Genomic DNA, 9,087 nt, shown 5'->3' with positions numbered 1-9,087 from the left:
GCACCTTATGCTGTGCGCCAATTAGTAAGTGTCTCCATCTCCGGAACGCTTCGTGAATGGCGAGTAGTTCTCGGTCATATACCGTGTAGTTCCTCTCGGATTTGTTCAGCTTACGCGAAAAGAAGGCACACGGTCTCCATTCCGACTCATTGCTCCCTGGCTGAAGCAGCACCGCCCCCACCGCCCGGTCTGAGGCATCAGTTTCCACTCTCATGGGTTTTTGTAAATCCACATGCAGGAGCTGTTCTTCCGAAGCGAATGCCTTTTTCAATTCCTCAAAAGCGTGCTCCGCCTCCGCCGTCCAAACGAATTTCTTCTTGCTGCTTAGACAGTCCGTGATGGGAGCCGTTAAGTGGGCAAAGTTCTTGATGAATTTACGGTAAAAGTTCCCAAACCCTAAGAACCTTTGCACATCTTTTTTCGTTTTCGGTGTCTTCCATTCCAGCACCGCCTGGACCTTGCCTGGATCCATGGCTAATCCCTTGTCTGATAGGCGGTACCCCAGGAATTCCACCTCCTTGGTGTGGAACTGACACTTCTCCAATTTCACCCACAACTGGTTTGCTTGCAGCTGGCTCAGCACTTCCCTGACATCCTTTACATGCTGCTCCTCGTTCTCTGAATATATCAGCACGTCATCGAGGAATGCCACGCAATTCTTGTAGAGCAAAGGTCCCAGTACATGGTTCATGAGCGATTGAAAACAGGCGGAGCCTGCTTGTAATCCAAAGGGCATAACAAGATATTCGAAAGCCCCTAGGGGGGTGAACATCGTTGTCTTCCATTCATCCCCCTTCTTTATTCGTATCAGGTTGTACGCTCCTCTCAGGTCCAGTTTCGTGAATATCTTTCCCTTCCTCACCCTGGTCAAAATGTCATCAATCCTGGGCATGGGGAAAGTCACTGGTTCTGACACGGCATTCAGCCGCCGGTAGTCCACGACCAATCTCGGTTTATCCGTGTGTTTTTTGTCCACAAAAAACACTGGGCTGCCCCCCACCGCTCTGGACTCTCTGATGAAACCTCTCTTCAGGTTTTTGTCAATAAACTCCCTCAACTCCTGCATTTCCCTGTCTGACATGGCGTACAGCTTGCCCACGGGGAGCTGGGCCCCAGGGACCAGGTTAATTTGGCAGTCAAAGTCTCTATGCGGTGGTAGTTTATCTGCTTCCCTTTCGCTGAAGACCTTGCTCAGGTCAGCGTATTGTTTGGGCACCTTCCCTTTGTCCGCCACTTCCGTCCCTGCTAGGGAGGCTTTTGCCCCTTCTGGCACCTTTCCCTCTTTGCAGTGTTCCAGGCAATGTGCTGACCCAAAGGAGACCACTCTCTGATGCCAGCCCACTAGCGGGTCATGCAACGCTAGCCAGCTCATTCCCAAAATGACTGGCGCCCCTCCCAGGGTGGCTACATTGAACGCTATCCTTTCGGTGTGCCTTGCCACCCTCATAACCATTGGGACGGTCTGTAGGCTAACTTCTCCCCCCAACAGCTCCCTCCCATCTATCGTGGTGACCTGCAGGGGGTTGCTTAAAGGGAGTGTCTGTATCTGGTGTTCAGCTGCAAACTCCTTGCTCATAAAATTACAGGAGCTGCCTGAGTCCAACAGCGCTTTGGTCTTTAGTGGGTATCCGTTTGCCAGCTCTAGCAACACCTCTATTACTAGGGCTGGTCTTGGAGGTTCCGGGGTGGGCACTTTTACTGCTCCTTGGCCTGTCTGCAGTGCCCTGACAGTGGCAGACAGGCGTTGGCTTTTACTGGCTCCTGGACTTCCTCCTCCTTCCCCCCAACAGCTCCCGCCATCCCTTGCCATTCCTTTCTTTGCGGGCAGACTCTGGCAAAGTGACCTGGCTGCTGGCAGAGATAACATTTCTTGGCGCTCTTTCCCTCCTTCTTCCTCCCTTCACTGGGATTTGAAACTGCGCGCGCGCGCGCTGTTCCAACTTCCATCGGCTCTCCGGGCGGGAAACTTGGTTCTGGAATCTCTGGAATGCGGAAATCCCTCCAACGCTCTCCTTTCCCCTCCCGCTTCTCCAAGGCTCTTGCCTCCTGGCGCGCTCCAATGGTCAGCGCTGATTTGGTCAGCTGGTCCATAGACTCTGCCCTGGGCGCCCGGGAAAGTTCGTCTTTCACCGCCGAAGAAAGCCCCTCTTCAAAGAGCATTTGAATGGGTTCCGCCGATAAGTCCCACCCCAATTTATGTATCAACATTGTAAACTCAGTCCAGTACTCACGAACCGATCGGCTCCCCTGTTTGCAAGCCATCAATTGCCTGCGCACCAGTCCCTGTTCAATCTCGCTGGAAAACATCAAATCCATGGCGCGAAAAAACTTCCTCGCGTCCTTCAGCATGTCACTATTCCCTGCCATCAGGGGCCTCACCCAGTCTCTCGCCCCCCCTTCGAGATGGCCAATCACAAACGCCACTCGCGATGCCTCATCGGGAAAGTCGTTAAACTGCAGTTCGAGAGCATACTGCATCTCTGTCCTAAAGGCTTGGTAGTTCCTGGGGTCCCCCCCAAACTTCTGCACCATTCCTGGCATCTTTCTTGCTAGTGTAGCGCCTTTTGCCTTTTCTGCATCCTGCGCCCTCCTTTCTTCTAGCCTCGCCGTTTGCATTGCTAGCTGGAGTTCCAACACTCTGTACCTTTCTTCCAGACTTGGACTTTCTCCAGCTCCTGCTGCTCCTCCGGCTCCGGCTGGGTTGCTCATGATGCCTCTCTGCACAAGCTGCTTTCAGGGACTGTCCGATTGCTGTGATGGGATGGTGAGCTGCTTGTGCGTAAAATCCTGATCCCTCAGAGTTTGGCTAAGTCCCCAAACCTCTGTCTGTGATGGAGCTCCTTAAGCATGGCTCCATCAATCGCTCGTTGAATCGGACAGTGGGCGTTTACGGAACTTCTTCCAGCATAAAAGCTCCTTAACGGAAACGCGTCTTCTGGACTCTCGGCGTGACAGTTTCCGCCGAGGAGTGGGTGTCCCTACGGGAGGTCCTGAAACCTCCCCACTGTTCTCGCTTGAAGTGTCTCTGAGCCCTCCCTCCGACTCACTTTCCCTTGGAACTCCACTTCTCCCCCTGCTGGTCCCCTCCTCCGCTGAGTGGTCTCTCTCACCCTCCATGAGCCCTTTCACCTCCTTCGTCTCAGATGACAGTTCCCTGACATCTATGTTGTTGTGTATTTCACCACCAACACCCTGCCTGACCCCCTAACTTCTGCTAAGTAGCCACTTCAGTCGTCTGATGAAGTTCCCAGAAAAAAAAGACAAAATCATGTTCTGCTTCCAAGCTGCATTCGTAGAAAGAAAGATGCATGCCAGCAGGAATGTCCAGCCAGGGACATTATGGGTTTTTCAGACAAGCGCAGGCACTCAAGAAGGCTGCAGAGTGCAGGCTACAGGTTGTATCTAAGTGATTCATTTAGCAGTGCATTTTTTGCATTGGTGGAAGACGTTTGCTCAATGGGAACCACAAGTACATTACCAAAGATGGTGTGGGATAACTAGCCTCATATAACCAACATGCTTCAGTCCAACTAATACATGAAGGGGTTAAGACCATTGAGTAAACTGCCCTGCCAGGTTCACCTCGCCTTGGGAGGAATTAGGTAATCAGGCCTATTATTCCCTCCCAGTCTAACTGAGAAGCTCAGTGTGTGAGGAGGTCTGAACTGGCTGCTTGAAGCCCAGACCACATGGCTATAACAAGCCACTCTTGAGTTCCTATACCAATTATTTAGGAGCTTTCAGCGCATTGCAACTAAGCCAAGTTTTACCGCCTGTGCAACTTTTATGACTGATGTATGGGAAAGCACATAAACCATTGAATAGTTTGTAAGTAAACCATTTTTAGCTTACCAAACATGTCATTTCCCCCATATACTCTGTAGGAGGGAAGTTATTTTAAAGGTCTAACAGCCTATATTTCCATGTTTATTTGGCATCCAGGAATTCTCCTTTATACAGCTCTTTTTTCCTTGCTGCCAACAGATGGAAGTGCAATGGATTGTGTATCAATAATCAGCTGTTGCAACTGGAAGCCCCTGGACCCCAGGCCAGGGAACAGAGAAACCACCAGCAGCTCCTCACAAAACCATTGATGGCCTGAGATAACTATTGAGGCAACTTCTCCCCTACCGTCCCTGGGGCTGCTGGAGAACTGCATGCCTTTTGTTTCTCCAAACATCACTCTACAGTGTTGTGTAAATTTATCAGTCAAAGCCAAGTACCCTGTCATACCACTTGTGGGTAGTACATCCTTCTGCATCTTTCCAGTGTAACCCCAGCTCCATGTGTGCTGCCTCAAGGAGGTGGTTTATCAGATTCTTGCAAGGGAGATCCTTGCTGTGCCTTCTAAATAAGGAGAGCAGTGCACTTTTGTCATGTGGAGAAGAGAAACATCAGTAACTATAAAAAAAATGTGAAAATGTCATAGCTCACCATCGCCATCTAGTGCCACATTTGTATAATGCACTTTACAACATTCTTAAAACGTTTCATTTGCAGCTGTATAGCTGAGTCCCGGGGGTCTTCTTTAAACTTGGTTCCATTTCTGGGTTTTATCTGTTGACTTGAGACCAACAGCCAAACTGTTGTCTGCGGGTCTTTAGCTAGCTAAATTTGCTTATCTTCTCTTTGCTGAAGTATATGATATATTTGACTTCCCCCCCCCCCCACTGCTGCCCTCTTCTTCTTATGAAGCCAAGATAATAGCATATTCCCACTGATTAAACTGACATGGATGTCAGGTATGAAAGAGCTGGTTCATCAGATAGCAGCCAGACAGGTGTTTCAAGGATTTCCTATATAAATAATTCAATAGAAGGATTAGTATAAATCCATAATAAGAACATCGCTTGGTGAACCGTAGTTATGGGGATGAGTGTATGAAAGAGAGAAAGGGGGGGACCCTCCTTTTCACTGATATAACTTGGGTTTCTAGTGACAATAAAAAGCGGCCCCTGGGTGGGTGCATTTGGGGCACTCCATGGCTCAGTGGTGGGACATCTGCCTTGTGTGCAGAAGGTCCCAGGTTCAATCACAGCCCAGGTGGGACTGGGAGAGAACCCTGTCCCAAACCCTGGAAATCTGCTGCCAATCAGTGTAGACAATACTGAGCTACTTGAACTAACAGGTTGCCTTGGAGTGAAGCAGCTTCATTGAACTGTAGAGTTGGAAGGGACCCCAAGGGTCATCTAGTCCAACCCCCTGCAAAACAGGAATCTCAACTGAAGCATCCATGACAGATGGCCATCCAACCTTTGCATAGACATCTGAAGTGAGACCACAATCTCCTGAGGGAGGTTCCTGTGCTCCATCTTAGCACAGATACGCCATGCATCTTAATCCCTTCTTACACTACTCAGTCAAGGGCCGATGGATTCATATTGCTCAGATCCTCCACCAACAGTAGGTGGAGCCAGAGCCAATAGAAGACATAGCCAGCCCCTGACTGGTTGGCCGAGGACAGACTGAGGTTGTTGGGACATTTCCCCAAACAGACCAGCCTTCACTATATCTCCCCATGATAACGCTTTGCTTAACTGCTGGTTGTAGTCTTCTGGTATACCACAATGGCAGCAGTGGGGAGAGGGAGAGATGGGGAGAAAGGAAGGAAGGAAGGAAGGAAGAACGGGCGACTTGCAAATATTTGTCTCCCAACCCAATCGTTACTGCATATTGCCATAAACCTTGGCATAATTTATTTTTATTTGACCCATGAAAAGCTTTGGAGAATGCTTTCCTCATAAATGGCTCATAAAGTCTGACAGGAACTAGGCCTCCCACGGCTTTTTGTGACCAATATATAAACATGAAACCAACTCATTCAAGCCTCCTTCCCCAACTCCTTTAATGCACGCTTTATGAAAGGAGGAAATGCCTGTGCCTCCCTGAGGAAGGAAGGCAGTTTCTGGGCCTAGCCCTGTGTGGACCTGTGTGTGTGTGTTGCTTTCTCATGAAAGCTTTCTCAATAAACCTCTGCTTTCATGACAAATCCCTTTCACGTAGCCTGGATTTGTCTCCTGGATTTGCCGCATCCACAACATACATTTAAAACACTATGATACCACTTTAAACAGTCATGGCTTACCTCAAAGGATCCTGGGAACTGTAGTTTGTTGAGGTGCTGAGAGTTGTTAAAAAGGTAAAGGACCCCTGACAGTTAAGTCCAGTCATGAACGACTCTGGGGTTGCGGCGCTCATCTCTCTTTACTGAATGAGGGAGCAGACGTTTGTCCACAAACAATTTTTCCAGATCATGTGGCCAGCATGACTAAGCCGCTTCTGGTGAAACCAGAGCAGCACATGGAAACATCGTTTACCTTCCCGCTGGAGCAGTACCTATTTATCTACTTGCACATTGACGTGCTTTCGAACTGCTAGGTTGGCAGGAGCTGGGACCGAGCAACGGGAGCTCACCCCATCGCGGGGATTCAAACTGCCGACCTTCCGATCAGCAAGCCCTAGGCTCAGTGGTTTAGACCACAGTGCCACCCGCGTCCCTGAGAGTTGTTAGGAGACCCCTATTCCCCTCAAAAATTGACAGTTACTAGTGGCTTAACAGTCAATCCCTCTTTGCAGGGAACTCACAGAACTGATAGGGGTCTCCTATCAACTCTCAACACCCCTCACAAGCTACAGTTTGCAGGATTCGGGGGTCTGCTAGTTTAAAGTGGTATAATACTACTTTGAATGTATAGTATAGTTTGGGCCCTAACAACAGGGGTGTAGCATGGGTTGCCAGTGCCCGGGGCTGCACAGAGGGGATGGGTGAGAGAAAGGGAAACATACGGAGTATACATGTGCATTCAACAGCCTAAGGTGCCTGTGTCACCCAGGAGATCGCAACTGCAGAGATAAGAAAAGAAGAGTTGTTCCGTTGTCTGGAGAGGTCACTTCCTCGTTCGCATGGAGAAGCCATTGAGCACGTACCTGTATTCAGGCAGCACCGGGTGTTGAAATTTTGTGTCTGTAACAAATTTTGCTTCGGGGCAACTTCCCCTGTGCTCCCCTCCATGATACGCCACTTCCTAATACGCTGTTTCTTTACAATTCCACCTTTCTCAAAAAATGTGCTTCGCATGAAACAGGCAGTTGTTTTGACATCCTTGAACAAAGGCAGAGTATGGAGTATGGAGAAGAAGAACTTTTGCATTCTCATATGCAAACAGACAAACATGGTTATTTTATCCAAGGGACAGCTCAGTTGGTAGAGCATGAGACAATCTCAGGGTCATGGGTTTGAGCCCTGCATTAGGCAAAAGATTCCGGCATTGCAAGGGTTGGACTTGTGGTCCCTTCTGACTTTACTAAGTTTCTAAGGATTGCTCATTGTCACACTGAGCGTCAATAGCTGCCGGAGCTGTCATCAGCTGCCCAGTGTGGTCAGCCACTGAACTACAAGTGACTCCTGCCCATATCTAAGCCCTGGCACTTGTCTCCTGCCTATATCCAAGCCCTGACAGCACAGGAGAAGCTTCTAGTATGGCCAGCATGTCTCAAACAACAGTATTAAGCTGGAGAACATGCTGGAGATTGGTGGCTCTGCTCAGCTGTGTCCCAAGCACAAGGGATCCTTCAGACTATAGTTCTGAGGGTGCCTGGCATACATTCTAAGGATTTGAGCACCCTGGGAAAATCTTGCTTCCCATGGTCCCCCATACAAGGAATGCTGCCATTACCAGAGAGGGAGGGAGGTACAGCTTTCTGGAGAAATGCTGTTGCTTCATAATGCAGCCCAAGCATTATAAGTAGGAAAAATGGTTTTTATTCCAGGCCCAATATTCAGAGAATTTCAGTGGTGTTACTAAACGGGTTTTGTGGAACATAGGGGTCTCACTGTTGCAGAGACATACTTCCGATATTGCAACAGAAGTGAAGATAAAATAAAATGAAGGAAACAAATAAAATGATGGTGAAGAAGAAGAAGAAGAAGAAGAAGAAGAAGAAGAAGAAGAAGAAGCAGCCGCCGGTGGGGACAGAGCCATAGACAAATATGGGTAGAGCAGTGAATGTAAATTTGTGGCAGTAGGCAACTTCCTGTGCATACTCAGACACTCCTCTCTGCTCTCCATCCACAAAAGCAAGAGGCATGATCAGAATCCAGCGACATATTCCAGCCAGGCAGAATCACTCAAGAAGGGCAAGAGGTAGGACTGGAGTATGGTCTGAGCAAAGAGGATGTGACAGAGGATGGGGTGGCCTGGGAAGAGTCTAAGGGACCACAGAGAGAGCCCTGGGGTCCATATTTGGCCCACAGGCCCGAGGTTCCTCACCTCTCATTTAAAGCATAGACGGCATGTGAGTTAACAGCAAAGTTTTGACAGGGAACGATTCTTGTTAGCAATGAGTAGTGCTGGTTTCTTTTTCTTTTTTAAAATGATGCTAGCAGGAGTGCCACTAGTTTTTAAATTTTCCAGTGTCGTTGGTTTTGGACAATGTGAGAATATGAGAGAGACGCAAATTTCTCCATCTGTCCCTTAAAAAATATATCCTGTAGAAAAATCCCATCTGAATTTGTTTTCCATTGTAGTGACATATCTCCCTACTATTCACCTGGAAAATGGCCAAGAAAAATTGGTGGGTGTATTTTTAGCTTTACTTTAATCTTGCCCAAGCACAGCGGCAGATTGCAACCCTTCTTAGTTTTCCCCAAACCCGGCTGTGAGTTACGCTACTAAGAAAAACATACATATATATAAGTCAATGGCTCTGGATTGATTGCCACCCCGGAATGATATGGAGATGCTCTTACCAGCTAAGCCATTTCAGCTATAGGAAATTTGATCATATGCATTTCATTCTGGGTGTCGCGTGTAAATGGGAGATACATTTGTCACCGGGTAATACATTCAGAATTAACAATAAGTACTTGTCAAGTTTTGGCTGCAACCACGAACGCAAAAAGCCTACAGCAAAATAAACTGTCAGATCAGAGTGTTGTTAAAAGGGATTAAACCTATTCGAGAAGGCGGAGCAGCAGCAAAGCTTTTAAGCTTTTTCCTTATACCTGAAAGATTTTAAAGGCAGATCCAGACAAAGGCTGACACCGCAAAACTTTTCTTTTTAAGCCGAGTGTTCCTACCTTGCTCA

Source organism: Podarcis filfolensis (assembly GCF_964270895.1).
Source record: "Podarcis filfolensis genome assembly, chromosome: 16".
Lineage (NCBI taxonomy): Eukaryota > Metazoa > Chordata > Lepidosauria > Squamata > Lacertidae > Podarcis > Podarcis filfolensis.
Note: the sequence above shows the minus strand (reverse complement) of the source record.